The following is an 18,809-nucleotide window of genomic DNA, read 5'->3' as shown; positions in this document are numbered from 1 at the left end:
GCTGGACATGGATGGAGAGGAGGAAAGAGAGAGGAAGTGAGATGAACATGGATGGAGGGAAGGGGAGAGGAGAAATGCTGTACATGGATGGAGGAGAGGGAAGACAGAGGAGGAGATGCACATGGATTTAGGGGAGACGAGAAATTCTGGACACGGATGGAGGGAAGAGAGCTGAAATGCTGGACATGGATAGAGGGGCGGGAAGAGAGAGGAAGTGAGATGAACATGGATGGAGGGGAGGAGAGAGGAGAAATGCTGTACATGGATGGATGAGAGGAAAGAGAGAGGAAGGACAGGAGATGCATATGGATGGAGGGGAGGGAAGAATAGGAAGGAGATGCATACTGACGGAGATGAGGGAAAGGGAAAAGAGGCGAAAAACTGCACATGGATGGAGAAAATAGGCAAAAACTGGATCCACTCGATACCTCCTCCAGTCAAGTCTGCGGAGGACCCAGCTTTTACCTATGGATGTAGAACAAGAAGTGAAGAAGAAAGGAGGAGAGTAAAGAAATAAATGGAAAGGAATCCCTGGAAACGGAGTTAAGGGAACAGATAGAGAGCAGCAGAATCAGAGACTGGGACCGACGTGATCAGAAAAACAATGTCACCAGACAACAAAGGTAGAAAAAAAATCATTTTATTTTCATTTTATTGTTTGGAATTAGTCCAATTTGAGCATTTACATCTGCTGTCTTATTTTGCACTGGATATACTGGAGCTGTAACAGCTTACAGAAATTATTTATAATAAAAACAAATCACGTTATATTTTTCTCCTATACTAGTATAATACTTTCAATGATATCTGTTTATATGTGCCATTGCTGGTATAATGGGTGTGGCTAATGTGGATGTGGCTATCATAGGGGTCCATAATGAGTACCAGCACCTTTTTTTCTACAAAAAAAGCATTGGGTGTAACACACATACATCTAAAACAATACAAATAAATAATTACATATCATATCAATAATAAAAATATACATGTAATATCAAACCAAACTTTTGAAAAAACAAGTCAGTAGGAGCTATGTTACAATTATCTGTCCAATGATTTATAATAAATTAAGATTATTACAATCATTGCAAAAGAAATTCTGTTAAGACACTTTTAAGTTTAAATAATTATAAAAGACAGTTCATAACACTGAACCTGTAACTTTATCACTAGGGGTACAGTAATATAATTTAAACACTAAGAGGCATATTTTCAAAGCACTTTGGGAGGCTAAGTTCCATAGGTTTCTATGGAACTTTGGGAGGCTAAGTGCTTTGAAAATGAGCCTCTAAGTCTTTAAGAACCCTTATATATTACCAAATTATACAAACATCACATTAATTACCATAACTCACTGGATAATTAAAGCTATGATGAGGGAGCCTAAAGAGATTCTGGTGGGTCCTTTTCAAAATTTGTTTAATAAATCCTTGGAGATGGGAGAGGTTCCGCGGGATTGAAGAAGAGCAGATGTGGTCCCTCTTCACAAAAGTGGCAACAGAGAAGTGGGAAACTAACTACAGGCCGAAAAGCCTCACTTTGATTATTGGAAAAGTAATGGAAGCGTTGCTGAAGGAAAGGATAGTGAATTTCATGGAATCCAACGAGTTACAAGATCTCAGGCAATGAATTTGATTGAATTCTTTGATTGGGCGACCAGAGAATTGGATCGAGGACGTTTGCTAGATGTAATCTACTTGGATTTCAGCAAAGCCTTTGACACCGTCCCTCATAGAAGGCTCTTGAATAAACTTGAAAGGTTGGAGTTAGGACCAAAAGTGGTGAGTTGGATTAGAAACTGGTTGACGGACAGACACCAGAGGGTGGTGGTCAGTGGAATTCACTCGGAGGAAGGAAAGGTGAGTAGCGGAGTGTCTCAGGGATCGGTGCTGAATCCAATTCTGTTCAATATATTTGTGAGTGACATTGTTGAAGGATTGAACGGTAAGGTATGCCTTTTTGTGGGTGATACCAAGATTTGTAACAGAGTGGACACCCTGGAGGGAGTGGAAAACATGAAAAGGGATCTGCAAAAGTTAGAAGAACGTCTAATGTTTGGCAATTAAAATTTAATGCAAAAAAGTGCAAAGTGGTGTATTTGGGGAGTAGAAACCCAAAGGAGCTGTATGTCCTAGGAGGTGAGAGGCTGATATGCACAGACGAGGAGAGGGACCTTGGTGTGATGGTGTCCATGGACCTTAAAGCAAAAAAACCCAATGTGACAAATTGGTGGCTGTAGCCAGAAGGATGCTAGGCTGCTTTGAGAGAGGAGTAACCAGCAGACAAAAGGAGGTGTTGATGCCCCTGTACAAGTCGCTGGTGAGGCCCCACCCGGAGTATTGTGTTCAGTTGTACAGGCCGTATCTTGCTAAGGATGTAAAAGGACTAGAAGCAGTCCACAGGAAGGCGACAAAAATGATATGATTCTTGCACCATAAGAAGTATGAGAAGAGACTGGAAGACCTAAATACGTATAGCCTAGAGGAAAGAAGGGACGTAGAGATATGATACAGATGTTTAAATACTTGAAAGGTATTAATATAGAAACAAATCTCTTCCAGAGAAGGGGAAATGATAAAACTAGAGGACAAGAGCTGAGGTTGCGGGGTGGTACACTTAGGAGTAATATCAGGAAATTCTTTTTCATGGAAAGGGTGGTTGATGCATGGAATGCCCTCCCAAGGGAGGTGGTAGAGACAAAAACAGTGGCGGAATTCAAAAAGGCGTGGGGTGAACACAGGGGAACCCTGTTTTTAGAAAATAGATGGTAGAAAACAAAAATAAACCAAAAAAACACCTTAAATGGCTGCGGGGGGGGGGGGGGGGGGGGGGGATGTGTGAGTGACACTTGGACGGCTACTCTGGCTGTGAAGAACTAAGGCCGGTGCCAGGCAGACTTTGTAGGCTTGTGTCTGTATATGGCAATCCGGTTTAGGATAAGCTGGAAAGGGCTTCAGTGGTAACTGCAGTAGCTAAAACCGAGGTCAGTGCTGGGTATGCTTTCCTGGTCTGTGTCCCACAAATGACAGGATGGATTTGGATAGGCTGGAGTGTGCTTTGACGGCAACTCCAGTAGTGGAACATAAGGATAGAGCTGGGAGGACTTCTACGGTCTATGTCCCAGAAACACAAAAAAAAAAACTCATGGTATAGTATATAATATCACATTCATTGTTGATTTAATCATGAATTGATAATCAGTGTGACTGTTGTGCAGAATGGATGGAGGACCGTTCAGGCCTTTTTTATCTGCTGTCACTTACTATGTTACTATGATACCTTTGAACCCACCTGATGTCTGAATTAGCTTAACAAAGCAGAGATGGAAAAACAAGACACTTATCCTGTATTCAAATATGGAACAGCAACTATTGCCCGTGTTACGTGACTCTAACAAGGCACGGAACCTTAACAAAATCTTTCATTGTAAAATAGTGCATATGAAATGATTAAGCAAAAAACCCTCTATCTTATCTACTTAACCTTGAATTCACAACCTCTTGTGGATAGAGCCAAGGACTTAATGACTGATCTGCCAAGCTCTCCTTTCAGGGCAGTAGCATTTATCCACCGTCATAAGCGTTACAGTGGTCTCCTGCATAATTCTTTCTCATGTTAAAACCAAAACCTGCATTGGTGGTGTTGCTTCTCTGTTACTGTTTATTGAAAGTATTTACAGCAACATGATAGGGAAAGACCAAGCAACCCATCTACTGTTCCACAAAGGCGGTATATAAAATCTATGGGGCCCTTTTACTAAGTGTGTAGCAGTGGTGTAGCCACAGGTGGGCCAGGGCCCACCCATTTATGGCTCAGGCCCACCCAACAGTAGCACATGTTTAGTGGTAACTGGTGGGAATCCCAAGCTCCGCCAGCTGAAGATTTTCCCCTGATAGTAATGAAAACACTACTCTCCACGACACCGGCACCTGCGCACGCTCAGTTTTCAGTGCATGCCTGCTGCCAAGGTGGAAAGAAGCGTTTTCCCACCAGCTGAGATAATTTGTTTGGGGGGTGGGGGTGGGCACCAAGTGCCTAGGCCCACCCCAAATCTGTTGTCTGGCTACGCCCCTGCTGCGTAGGCACCTACGTGCGCCCAATGTGTGCGAGTTTTGAGTTACCGCCCAAGGTAATTTCATTTTTGACGTGCGTCCACTACATGCCCCGGAAAATAATTTTTATTTTCTGGCGCGCGGTAGAAAATCAGGCGGTAATCGGTCATTCTACGCGTGTAGACGATTACCACATGGTTACCCCGTGAGACCTTACCGCTAAGTCAATGGCTGGTGGTAAGGTCTCAGATCCAAAATGGATGCGCGCCAATTTTTATTTTGCCGCATGTCCATTTTTGGCAAAAATTTTAAAAAAGGCCTTTTTTACAGGCGCGCTGAAAAATGGATCTATACTATCGCAGTCCATTTTTTCGAGGCACCTTAGTAAAAGGGCCCCTATGACCCTTTGCCCTCATTTATTCCTGTTCAAGCTGTGAAGGATAAATCGCATCTGCCAGCCATAAAGTGTGTGACTCCGATGGGATATGGCTTCTTATGCATCTCAAAAATATATATAAATAGTGGATAAATCACATTACAAATGTACTCCAGATTGTGAACCATGTAGTAAAAACACACAGATCATGGCATTTCTTAAGAATCCTTTTGCTCAGTACCATTACATTTGTTTTTGTTTTTTAAAGAAAATTTTGTTTGTGTTTCCAAAAAAGGAGGAAAAAAGACCTCAGGGCTCCTTTTACTAAGCGGTGCTAAGCTCAATGCAGGCTTATCGCTCGCTATAACGTGAGTACCGCCGGGCTACCGCAGCAGCCTGGCGGTACTTCCAATCCCTACCACGCTGTCATTTCCAGTGCTACAAAAATGTACAGTGATACCTCGGTTTTTGTCGATAATCCGTCCGGAAACAATCGGCAAAATCCGCAACCGACGAAAACCGAGGCAATTATTTCCATATGGAATTGTTTGGCTAGATGCGCGGGGTGATGCTCACACAACGAGAAACAACGCCACACTGAGCAGGAGAATGCGTGGGTCGCCCTTTGTTTTCATAAAATTAGCAGCGAGGTCACGTGGGCATGCCGACGAAATCCGAGACAAATGTTTCGCGGAAAAAATCGACAAAAACCGAGGTATTACTGTATTTATTTTTGTAGTGCTGGACTGTACCTGGCGGTAATCGGGCAGTGCCATGCCCTGCCCTGTTACCGACAGGTTAGCATGGGAGCTCTTACCGCCACCTCAATGAGGGGCGGTAAGGGCTGTCCCCTCAAATGGCCGCGCGGCAAGTGCTTTACTTGCCACCCAGCCGTTTCCTGCAGGAAAGCGAGACCTTCCCTTTTAACAGCTTTGGTAAAAGGGGGCCTAGTTGCCCATGGAAAACGCCAGCCCCCTTTTGCCACAGCTTGGTAAAAGGGGCCCTGTTGACTGTGACTGTCTTACCTAACTAAAGTAGCAGGTAAACCTGCAGTCAGATAGACAATTATGATACGTAAACTTCCCCAATTGCAAAGGCATAAAATACAAAACGCTACACGCATCAACCTTTTCTTATATGAGCACGCAATTCTGAAATACACTACCACGCAACCTGAAAACGATCTACGAACTAACCAACCTCCGCAAATCATTGAAAACCCATCTCTTTGATAAAATTTACTGAAAGAATCAAAACACATTAAGTCCGCACACACTGTTAGTAATGCAACAGTACATTCTCTTCTGAATTCCCATCCCCCGTAATTTTTATCACATTTATACCTCTACTCATAGAAAAATGTTATACCGAATTGTTCTTCTACTACTGTTCAGTTGCCCTATTAGTTCCCGTTGTTTCTTTTCCATTGTTCCATTGTTCTTCTCCATTGTTCTATTCCCTTAACGACACTTTAACTTTATTTTCGCATAACCACTCACAATGTAATCCATAACCGAGTTGTAACAAACTGTATTTCCACCGTTCACAATGTATTGTAAGCCACACTGAACCCGCAAATAGGTGGGAAAATGTGGGATACAAATGCAATAAATAAATAAAATAAATAAATAAACAGCTCACAGTTCTCTATCATTGGTCTTATTAGGAAAGGTATGGAAAACAGGTGTGAGGATGTTATAATGCTGTTATATCGCTCCATGGTGCGACCGCACCTTGAGTATTGTGTTCAATTCTGGTTGCCGCATCTCAGGAAAGATATAGCAGAGTTGGAAAAGGTGCAGCGAAGGACGACTAAAATGATAGCGGGGTTGGTTCAACTTCCCTATGAAGAAAGACTAAGGAGGCTGGGGCTTTTCAGCTTGGAGAAGAGACAGCTGAGGGGAGACATGATAGAGAGGTATATAAAATAATGAGTGGAGTGGAACAGGTGAATGTGAAGCGTCTGTTCATGCTTTCCAAAAATACTAGGACTAGGGGGCATGCGATGAAACTACAGTGTAGTAAATTTAAAACAAATCGGAGAAAATCTTTCTTCACTCAACGCATAATTAAACTCTGGAATTTGTTGCCGGAGAACGTGGTGAAGGCGGTTAGCTTGGCAGAGTTTAAAAAGAGGTTAGACGGTTTCCTAAAGGACAAGTCGGTAAACCACTACTAAATGGACTTGGGAAAAATCCACAATTCCAGGAATAACATGTATAGAACGTTTGTACGTTTGGGAAGCTTGCCAGATGCCCTTGGCCTGGATTGGCCGCTGTCGTGCACAGGATGCTGGGCTCGATGGACCCTTGGTCTTTTCCCAGTGTGGCATTACTTATGTACTTACGTTAAAAAAAACCTCCAAAAACATTTTGTTATTCAAAATATAAACTTGAAATGTTCTTAGATCTTCTAAGTGAAAATAAATATATGCTTCTTACATCTTCTAAGCAGAAATACATATATACTGTGTGTATAAAAAATCACTTAACTTCACAGTAGGAGTGGTCCCAACGGGCAGGGCCGGTCTTAGGCCGAGGCGACCGAGGCGGCCGCATAGGGCCCTGCGCTTAGGGGGCCCCGCGCGGCACACCTCAGTCAGCCTCTTCCCAGGGCACCGATGTAAACAACAAGCCAGGTAAGCATGGCACGGCGCCGCCGCGCCATGCTTACCGCCACCCTGCCCGCCCTCTTCTTCTCCCCCCAACCAAGGGGAACGATAATTTTTCTTTTAAATTTACCCTCCGTCGCCGGAATCCAGCACAGCAGCGAGCGTCAGTGAAAACGCTCCTCCCCTCCCGAGTCCCCCCGACGTCTGTAGCAGAACAGAAGCTCTTCCTGATTCGTTCATTCTCATTGTCCCGAGGGCGGGACAATGAGAATGAACGAATCAGGAAGAGCTTCTGTTCTGCTACAGACGTCGGGGGAACTCGGGAGGGGAGGAGCGTTTTCACTGACGCTGCTGTGCTGGATTCCCGGCGGCGATGGAGGGTAAATTTAAAAGAAAAGTTAACCTTCCTTGGTTGGGGGGAGAAGAGGATGGCACGAGGGGGCAGGGGGAATAGGAGGGTCACTGGACATGGTGGCAGGGGAGGGGGGGTTTCTGGACAGGATGGCAGGGGCAGGCAGGGAGGACAGGAGGGTTTCTGGACATAGGTGGATGGCAGGGGAGGGCAGAGGGGACAGGAGGGTCGCTGGACATGGGTGGATGGCAGGGGAGGGGGTTTCTGGACATAGGTGGATGGCAGGGAGGACAGGAGGGTCGCTGGACATGGGTGGATGGCAGGGGAGGGGGGTTTCTGGACATAGGTGGATGGCAGGGGAGGGCAAAGGGGACGGGGGGGGGGTTCTGCACATAGGTGGATGGCAGGAGAGGGCAGGGGGGACAGGAGGGTCGCTGGACATGGTGGCAGGGGAGGGGGGTTTCTGGACAGGATGGCAGTGAGGACAGGAGGGTTTCTGGACATAGGTGGATGGCAGGGGAGGGCAAAGGGGATGGAGGGGGTTTCTGCACATAGGTGGATGGCAGGGGGGACAGGAGGGTCGCTGGACATGGGTGGATGGCAGGGGAGGGGGTTTTCTGCACATAGGTGGAGGGCAGGGAGGACAGGAGGGTCACTGGACATAGGTGGATGGCATGGGAGGGGGGTTCTGGACATAGGTGGATGGCAGGGGAGGGCAAAGGGGATGGGGGGTTTCTGCACATAGGTGGATGGCAGGGGATGGCAGGGGGGACAGGAGAGTCGCTGGACATGGGTGGATGGCAGGGGAGGGGGGTTTCTGCACATAGGTGGATATCCGGCAGGGGAAGGCAGGGAGGACAGGAGGGTCACTGGACATGGGTGGATGGCATGGGAGGGGGGTTTCTGGACATAGGTGGATGGCAGGGGAGGGCAGGGAGGACAGGAGGGTCGCTGGACATGGGTGGATGGCAGGGAAGGGCAGAGGGGACGGGGGGGTTGCTGGACATAGATGGATGGCAGGGGGGACAGGAGGGTCGCTGGACATGGGTGGATGGAGGAGAGAGAAGAAATGCTGGACATGGATGGAGGCGAGGGAAGAGTGAGGAAGGAGATGAGGTGAGGGAAAAGGAAGAGAGGAGAAAAGTGCACAAGGATATAGAAAATAGGCAGAAGCTGGATCCACTGGACAGTCAAGTCTGCGGAGGACCCAGCTTTTACTTACGAATGTAGGGCAAGAAATGAAGAAGAAAGGCGGAAAGTAAAGAAATAAATGGAAAGGAAGCCCTGGAAACGGAGTTAAGAGGACAGATAGCAGCACAATCAGATACTGAGCCAGCATGATCAGAAAAACAAAGTCACCAGACAACAAAGGTAGAAAAAACTATTTTATTCAGGATTTATTAATTGGTATATGTCAGTTTTTGGAAATGTGCATCTGTGATATTTTTCATGTAAGTTTCAATTTTTGTAGTATTGCTGCATGCTGATTCTGACTTCTTGAGGTAACTTTCCAGTTCAGTATTTTGCCTTCATGTGTTTTTCAGATGTGATCAAGGAAGGTGCAGTATTCTGCTAGCGTATAGTTTGCAGCCATTTTTGTTTTTTTGTTTTTTTTTCACTAGGTTGTGCACTGGTGTTTTAGAGCCCGGTGTAATTACAGTTGGCTTTCCATGCCACGCATAAGGTTGTAGCTCGTCTTGTCCTTGAAATTAGTGCTGTTTATGGTTTCATGATAGCATTTTGCTTATTATTTCAATCAGTTTTTTTGTACAAGTTTAGCGTCATTTGTCTTTATTTGAAATTTCATAATTAAAAAAATTTTCTAAAAATGGAATAATCTTATCAATGGGGTGGGGCTAGGGTGGGGGCGGAGCCAGGCTGGGGCAGGGCTGGGCGGGGCTAGGATGGGGCCCCACCAAATTGGTCTGCATAGGGCCCCGCACTTGCTAAGACCAGCCCTGCCAACGGGGACCCGTTTCACCAAATAGGCTTCCTCAGGGGAAAATGCTCACTGCCAACTTATGTTAATCTCTGCCTGCCATCCTCTTTAGGCAGACTGCAGCGCACCTCAGCATTTGTTGAGGTTCTCTGTTGTACTCCACCCTCTTGGGTACACATGAGCCCCCGCTTAGTTCATCCCCAGCTCCCTTCCCTTGTGGCAATGTGGCCGCGTTGCCAATTACCACCGGGAACACCCTACCCGCGATAGAAAATAGAAAATTATTTTCTACCAAGGGAAACAGCACGTGCTAACTTTGAAACTACCGCAGGATGCCCGCGCTACCCCGGCGGTAGTGTCGATTTAGCGTGCACTACCCCGCGCATTGGTCCTACTTCGGCTTAGTAAAAAGGCTCCTCAGTTCCTGGAGTGGAGGAGTAGCCTAGTGGTTAGTGCAGTGGACTTTGATCCTGGGGAACTGAGTTCAATTCCCACTGCAGCTCCTTGTGACTCTGGGCAAGTCACTTAACCCTCCATTGCCCCTGGTACAAAATAAGTACCTGAATAAATGTAAACCGCTTTGAATGTAGTTGCAAAAACCTTGGAAAGGCGGTATATCAAGTTCCATTTTCCTTTCCCTTGATTTGAAGATTCAGAGATTGTCACTCTAGTCACTCTATCTTACGCTGATGACATTTTCTTGTTATGCCCTGTTTTGGAAAATCTGGATGACACTTCTGACCTCTTTAAGGCACTGTATTACAGTTGCGGATAGACGGTCATTTGATCATCGTCCAAAATTAAACAAAAATAAACAAGAATCCTGTGGTTTCCTGAGGATGCGGATGGATCTTTATGTAAAGAACTTTCATTGCGTACTGGTGAAAAATTAACGATTGATAATCAGTCTAAAGTATTAGGGTTAATTTGTGTCTCAAATCTTGCCTATACTAATCAGATTATTGTGCTTAGCAGGAAGCTTTCTTTTTTAAGCTTATTTATTTTATTTCCATTTTGCTCACACCTTTTTCAGTAGTAGCTCGAGGTGAGTTACATTCAGGTACTCTGAATATTTCTCTGTCCCAGGAGGGCTGACAATCTAAGTTTGTACCTGAGGCAATGGAGGGTTAAGTGAGTTGCCCAAGATCACAAGGAGCAGCAGTGGGATTTGAACCTGCCACCTCTGGATTGCAAGACCAGTGCTCTAACCACTAGGCCACTCCTCCACTCAGCAACAGTCCATGTAGAATCATCAATAATAGGAACATTCCATGTAGAATCTCCAATAGTAGCAACATTCCATGTTCCACTGCACTAACCACTAGGCTACTCCTCCACTAGCAACAGAAGCCTGCCCTGGCAGATCAGCAATGCGGCTGCGCAGGCTTCTGTTTCTGTGAGTCTGACGTCCTGCACGTACGTGCAGGACGTCAGACTCACAGAAATAGAAGCCTGCGCAGCTGCGTTGCTGATCTGCAAGGGCAGGCTTCTGTTGCTAGTGGAATAGCAACATTCCATGTAGAATCTCAAATAGTAGCAACAGAATCTCAAATAATTTATTTGGATTTTTCTCACACCTTTTCCAGTAGCAGCTCAAGGTGAGTTACATTCAGGTACTCTGAATATTTCTCTGTCCCAGGAGGGCTCACAATCTTGGTTTGTACCTGAGGCAATGGAGGGTTAAGTGACTTGCCCAAGATCACAAGGAGCAGCATGTAAGCGGAAGATTAGTTAAATATTCCCCTATTTGTCAGTTGAGATCTAGCAATATAAGCCTCCCAGGACAAGAGCCCAGGCGTAGCTGCCATTCTGTTCACAGCTATTCCTAAACCTCTTTACCTGGAGAACTATTTTGAGATCTTCTTGACACCATATTTTTTGTCCTGACTTTTCCTTCATTGTCTTGACTTCTGCTGTATTACACTTTGATGTTGTTTAATTCTGCCATTTTAAAGAGATCTGAATCACTGGTGTGTAATTTTGTTAAATGTTTTGTTTATTTCATTGGACATCACTTTGAGCCCTTCTCAGGGCAAGGCAATTCATCAGGTGTAAGGGAATAAATACAACGGTACGTACATTAGACAGCTTAGAGCAATTAGGTCATCACTCCACCCACATAATTTTAGGATTACTGCAACTCTTTGTATGGCCGTATTTCAGGTAAACTGCAGCATCGGTTACAAGTACAGCAAAATACAGCAGTTAGATTGATACTCAGTAGAGGCCGTTTTGACTCTGTGACTATTTTTATGAGAGATCTTCATTAGCTATCTATTAATCAGTGGATTAGATTTAAGCTTGCTTGGTTTCAAATCAATCTGTGGTCTGAACTCTGAGGATTTTTATTTATTTATTTATTTGTACTGCACATTTTTCCACCTATTTGCAGCCTCAATGTGGCTTACATAGTATCGTAAAGGCGTTCGCCAGTCGGTTGATAACAAATACAAGGTTATATTGTGGTCGAATGAGATAGGTTTGTATCAGGCATCATGAGGGTCGAAGGGAATGAAGTTTGTATATTGTCCAATATGTATGTACTGGATCTCTTGGTTTTTTTTTTACAGCCTCTGGGCGTAGTCATTCTTTTTGTGCACTTTACAAATGGGCTATCCCACAGCTTAAAATATATGTTTAAAAACTGTTCATGAGAGTTTGTTTTCTTTTTAGGCAGTTAAGGTTTGGATTGATCTTCCTGGAGACATTAGACTTGTACCATCATAATTTGCATTTAGAAAGGCTTTAAAAACATTCTCTTGTAATGCTTAGGGGATTAAGTTCTGTCGAGCATGGACTGTCTCTTTATTTCCAGTGTACAGCGCTGCATATGTCTAGTAGCACTATAGGAATTTATTTATTTATTTGTTGCATTTGTAGCCCACATTTTCCCACCTATTTGCAGGCTCAATGTGGCTTACATAGTACCGGAGAGGCGTTCGCAGTCTCCGGTGTGCACAAATACAAAATGATGTTGTGGTAAGGTAGGTAGAAATGATAAGTAGTAGTAATAGTAGTCGTAGTATAATATCTATTTTTTCTTTCATATGTACAGGTTATGTCCTTGTTTGTTAACTGCTTTGAATCTTTCGGGAGAGCTGGCAGTATACAAGACAGGATTATGGGGCTTGCAGTGCTGACTTCAATCAGTAGAATCTGAGACTACAAATAACCACACTGCTTACTATTAGAACTGGATAACTTTGTAACTCTTTATACCTTGGCTGCAGATTAAGCACACTTGTAGACTCATTCTGCCGACCTCCCCCCACCCACCACCATATCTCAGCTGCAGATCGAGTAAGCACATATTCACCGTCCCAAGATATACTGGAATTAGAAAAGGTACAGAGAAAGGCTGAAGCAACTAGGGCTCTTCAGGTTGGAGAAAAGATGGCTAAGGGGAGATATGATAGAGGTCTATAAAATAATGAGTGGAGTGGAATGGGTAGATGTGAATCGCTTGTTTACTCTTTCCAAAAATACTAGGACTAGGGGGCACGCAATGAAGCTACAAAATAGTAAATTTAAAATGAATCAGAGAAGATATTTCTTCACGCAACGTGTAATTAAACTCTGGAATTCATTGCCAGAGAATGTAGTAAAAGTAGTTAGCTTAGCGGAGTTTTAAAAAAGTACGGCTAGCTTCCTAAAATAAAAGTCCATAAGCCATTTTCAAAATGGACTTGGGGAAAATCCACTGCTTATTTCTAGGATAAACAGCATAAAATATATTGTACTGTTTTGGGATCTTGCCAGGTACTTGTAACCTGGGTTGGCCACTGTTGGAAACAGGGTGCTGGGCTTGATGAATCTGTTCTGTCTCAGTATGGCAATACTTAATTTTCAAGTTCCCTCCATCACTAAGAATGCACTGTATCTCAGTCACGTACTAAGTGCATGTACATTTCACATCGGGCAGAAGTAATGATAATGATAAATCAGTCTTTTATTCTGCTAATGCCTTGTAGTTCAAAGTGGGTAACACATTATAAGAGACCAGCATCATTTAACTGGGGGGGGGGGGGGGGGGGGGGGGGGGGGGGGGGGGGGGGGGGGGGGGGGGGGGGGGGGGGAACCCAATGTAGTTTAAATCAATGATTTGAATGAGATATATATTTTTGAAACAAAAAAGTTTTCACCTTTTTCCTGAAAACAAAATATGGGTTCAGAAGAATGGAAAATAACTGTTCCTTGCCCCTTGAAAAGCCAAATTTACTTCAAATAGACGTAATCTCGAATAGCAAAGATCAAGAAATGAGAAAAGTAACCAGGTGCTATACCATATAGAAACTTAAAAAGAAAACAAGCTAACTTAGAATATATTCTTGCTTCAATAGGCAGCGATTGTAATTTCAAATAACTAGGGGAAATATTACCAGATGTGGGTAATCCAAAAATTAGATGGTCAGCAGTATTCTGGATCGTTTGAAGTTTCCTAGAGACCTTTATTACAGCCTAGATACAAAAGATTACAATAATCTAGTTGAGAAATCAAGAGTGGCTGAACCAGAAGTTTAAACTGATCTTGTTGGAAATAACTACACACCACACACCACACACACACACACCACAGTTTCTTCATTAAAAAGAAACATTTCTTCACTAAAAGCGAGACTTGATTTTCCAGAGTAATGGCGCTATCAATTAAAACACCCCAAATTTTAATTTCCAAAGAAAATTCAAAGCTGACTTGATCAATACTATTTGATTTTGGAATATTCCCTGGATTAAAGTCAAAACATACAAATTTTGTTTTGTCGGTATTCAATTTCAATTTGTGACAAAAACATCCAATTATCTATTAATGCCATACGTTGTTGAATTAACTTAGAATTGATATCAGGCATGGAATAAAATGGAATCAAGACTGAAATGTCACCTGCATAGATATAATCACAGAGACTGGACAATGTTTCAAAACCTATTTTACGCATCCTCACTGGGAAAGATGCACAGAAAACTGCTGTCATTTCATTCTATTTTTTCTTTCGTAAATCCATAAGTATTGCCACACTGAGGCAGACCATAGGTCCATCAATCCCAGCATCCTGTTTCCAGCAGTGGCCAATCCAGGTTACAAGTACCTGGCAAGCTCCCAAAAAATGTCAATACATTTTATGTTGCTTATCCCAGAAATAAGCAGTGGATTGTCCCCAAGTCAATTTAATAATGGTCTACGAACTTTTCCTTTAGGAAGCCGTCCAGACTTATAAAACCCCGCTAAGCTAACCACCTTTACCGCATTCTCTGGCAACAAATTCCAGAGTTTAATTACACATTGAGTGAAGAAATATTTTCTCTGATTCATATTAAATTTACTACTTTGTAGCTTCATCGCATGCCCCCTAGTCCTAGTATTTTTGGAAAGAGTAAACAAATGATTCACGTCTACCCGTTCCACTCCACTCATTATTTTATAGACCTCTATCATATCTCCCCTCAGCCATCTTTTCTCCATACTGAAGAGCCCTAGAGGCTTCAGCCTTTCTTCATAGGGAAGTCGTCCCATCTCCTTTATCATTTTTGTCGCCCTTCTCTGTACCTTCTCTAATCCACTATATCTTTTTTGAGATGTGGTGACCAGAATTGAACACAATATTCAAGGTGCGGTTGCAACGTGGACCGATGCAAAGGCATTATAACGTCCTCACTTTTGTTTTCCATTCCTTTCCTAATAATACCTAACATTCTATTTGCTTTCTTAGCCGCCGCAGCACACTGAGCAGAGGGTTTCAACGTATCATCAACAATGACGCCGAGATCCCTTTCTTGGTCGGTGACTCCTAACATGGAACCTTGCATTACGTAGCTATAGTTCGGGTTCCTCTTTCTCACATGCATCAGTTTGCACTTGCTCACTTTAAACGTCACCTGCCATTTAGATGCTCAGTCTCCGAGTCTCATAAGTTCCTTGTGTAATTTTTCACAAGCCTCATGCGATTTTACAACTTTGAATAACTTTGTTTCGTCAGCAAATTTAATTACCTCACTAGTTACTCCCATGTCTAGATCATTTATAAATATGTTAATATGTTTCAATTAAAATCATTAAGGCACAATTCTGGTTGGATATCCTAAAGACACAAAAACCAGTCCTATAATCTCCAGAGCATAAATGTGTTTGGGGAGCATGACTAAACAGAGGCCTAGTAAATTATACAGAGAACGATAATTAGAGTGTGACATATCACACAATATTAACTCTCCAGACTGAGCACCTGGCTTGTGTAATCAGCTGGGTCAGTCAGGCAGGCTGCACGATCTAACTCCAGAAGCCCTAGTGGAAATGCCAGAGCTCACATAACTGGGTCTGTCTGTCTGCAGGCTGCATGTTCAGGTTACTGACCATGCGAGTGTTTGTTGCTATTTAAATTATTACAGAGCTTTGTGGTCAGAGCTGGAAGGGAAGGAAGCTGGGGATGACTTAACGGGGGCTCATGTGTACCCAAGAGGGTGGAGTATAACAGAGAACATCAACAAATGCTGAGATGCTAAGAATACTACTGAGAACCAAAGATATACACTGCTGTATGAACAACAATGAATCAGGCTAACAGCAATATATAGTGAAAAAACTTTTATATACTTATGCAGCAACACTTGTTGAAGGATAGAAACAGAGAGTGGGGTTAAATGGGCAGTATTCACAATAGAGAAGGGTATTAGTGGGGTTCCTTAGGGGTCTGTGCTAGGACCGCTGCTTTTTAATATATTATAAATGATTTAGAGATGGGAGTAACTAGCGAGGTAATTAAATTTGCTGATGACACAAAGTTATTCAAAGTCGTTAACTCGCGAGAGGATTGTGAAAAATTACAGAAGGACCTTACGAGACTGGGAGACTGGGCGGCTAAATGGCAGATGTCATTAATGTGAGCAAGTGCAAGGTGATGCATGTGGGAAAAAGAACCCGAATTATGGCTACGTCATGCAAGGTTCCACGTTAGGAGTTACGGACCAGGAAAGGATCTGGGTGTCATCGTCGATAATACACTGAAACCTTCTGCTCAGTGTGCTGCTGCGGCTCGGAAAGCGAATAGAATGTTGGTATTATTAGGAAAGGTATGGAAAAACAGGTGTGAGGATGTTATAATGCTGTTATATCGCTCCATGGTGCGACCGCACCTTGAGTATTATGTTCAATTTCTGGTCGCCGCATCTCAAGAAAGATATAGTGGAATTGGAAAGGTGCAAGCGAAGGCGACTAAAATGATAGCGGGGATGGGACGACTTCCCTTTGAAGAAAGACTAAGGAGGCTAGGGCTTTTCAGCTTGGAGAAGAGACGGCTGAGGGGAGACATGATAGAGGTATATCAAATAATGAGTGGAGTGAAACAGGTGGATGTGAAGTGTCTGTTTCACGCTTTCCAAAAATACTAGGACTAGGGAGCATGCGATGAAACTACAGTGTAGTAAATTTAAAACAAATCGGAGAAAATTTTTCTTCACCCAACGTGTAATTAAACTCTGGAATTCGTTGCCGGGAGAACGTGGTGAAGGCGGTTAGCTTGGCAGAGTTTAAAAAGGGGTTAGACGGTTTCCTAAAGGACAAGTCCATAAACCGCTACTAAATGGACTTAGGAAAAATCCACAATTCCAGGAATAACATGTATAGAATGTTTGTATGTTTGGGAAGCTTGCCAGGTGCCCTTGGCCTGGATTGGCCGCTGTTGTGGACAGGATGCTGGGCTCGATGGACCCTTGGTCTTTTCCCAGTGTGGCATTACTTATGAGTTTATGTGGATAGTTTCAATATGACTGTGTATTGTGGCGTCATATCTGTTGGGTTCAACACATGGTTGTTACATTATGTTAATGTCACTGGTTAGCAGTTGTCAACAACACAAACCTGGAAAACAAACATTTAACAAAAAAAGGGAGGGGTAGGGGGGAAAACATATTGAATATTGTGGCTATGCCAGATGATTATCTTTTATTGAAATGCTAGGTAGTTATAAGATGAATGTTTCCGTTTGGTTGCACAGAGCAGTATATTAATCAAACAGCTTTTTTTTTTTTTTTTTGTTCCAATATTTTTATTGTGTTTTGTAGTCAATAACAAATGGCTAAAATAAAAGCAAATAACCAACATAACAGATTAACAATAACAAAGCATCAGCATACATGTTCAGACTAAGATTATACAAGAATTATTGCTATAATAAGTCATGATCATACATAAATTCAACTCTAAGAGAGGTTATTATGTAGTTGATCTAGTAAAGAAGTCCATATTTTATTGTATTTAACAAGTGAGTTATGTTTTTCAGCCGCAGCATATTCATATTTAGCTAATAAACACACAGAATTCCACCAAGTTAAATACGTTACTTTGGTAAGGTCTTTCCAACAAAAGAAAAGGGTTCTTAAGGCTTGATGTAACATTATGTCTAATAATTGTGCTTGATATTTGTCTAGTGGTGATCCAAATATGACTATGTTATATGTTAAAACATCTTGAATATTCAAGGTAGATGATATTGTGTTCCATACAGAGTTCCAATAATCTTGAACAAATGAACAAGAATAAATAATATGTTTGAGATTTCCAACATCCCTTTCACATGTCCAGCATTTATTCATATTATTTTTGGTTTTTGTCGTATTCATTTTGGCGAGTTTAGCTGGAGTCCATAGGGCCCTGTGTGCTAGGTAGAACATGGATTGTGAAATGGACGCTGATTTGGTGGTATGAGTAGTTTTGAACCAGAACTTTTCCCATTCTTTTTCATTTAGTTGGGTGTTTAGATCATGTTCCCATGATTGCATGGTACTAGTTGGTGAGCTGAATTTAGCTAATTGAAGTATTTTGTACCATGTAGATGCAACTTTTTTGGAAGACATAAATGATTTGCAGAGTTTCCAGCAAGTGGGGAACTCAGTAGTTAATTTACTTATATCTAATGTATTAGTTACACAATGTTTGAGTTGGATCCATTTATAGTGTTGAGAATTTGTGAGGCCAAATTTTATACATAATTGGGAAAAGGGAAGCCAAGAGTGATCTTTTATGACAGCTTTAAATGTAAACATAATAGAAGCGACACTTTTAGATGAAGGGCTATAAGAAACAAGGCCCTTTGCGGTACATTATACTGAATGGTATTAAGCCTCATGCAGTAGGAAGATCAGTGTACTGTTGACAACTCCTTGTTGTACACTTTGTTGATGATAGCTGTATGTACGTTGCAAGAAGCAGATTCACGCATACAATGTTGAAGCATAATATGATGAAAGTAAAGAATAAGTATGTGGTTAAGGAGAGGGGATTGGGAGGTGGGGAGAAAATGGAAAACTGTATGGTGACATCAGCTACGATGATGACATGTTGTGATTGTGTGTTGCTTTGAGATTTTGTAGATGTTATGTTACCGTCAATAAAAAGCCTTAAACATAAAAAAACAAACAACCCCCAAAACACTGTCTGATAACACACAGTAAGCAAAAAGAGCAAGCACAAACTCAAATCAAACCCC

General features: G+C 42.7%; 1 protein-coding gene across 1 annotated transcript in view; it reads left to right on the top strand.

Moving 5' to 3' along the window:
- LOC115481393 (trafficking kinesin-binding protein 1-like) overlaps positions 1-18,809 on the top strand; it is a 159,084-nt gene that overhangs the window by 28,395 nt on the left and 111,880 nt on the right. The window lies entirely within an intron of this gene.

Source organism: Microcaecilia unicolor, chromosome 12, assembly GCF_901765095.1.
Source record: "Microcaecilia unicolor chromosome 12, aMicUni1.1, whole genome shotgun sequence".
In the NCBI taxonomy this organism is placed as follows: Eukaryota; Metazoa; Chordata; class Amphibia; order Gymnophiona; family Siphonopidae; genus Microcaecilia; species Microcaecilia unicolor.
The sequence above is the reverse complement of the archived record's forward strand: the minus strand, read 5'-3'. Positions and strand labels throughout refer to the sequence as shown.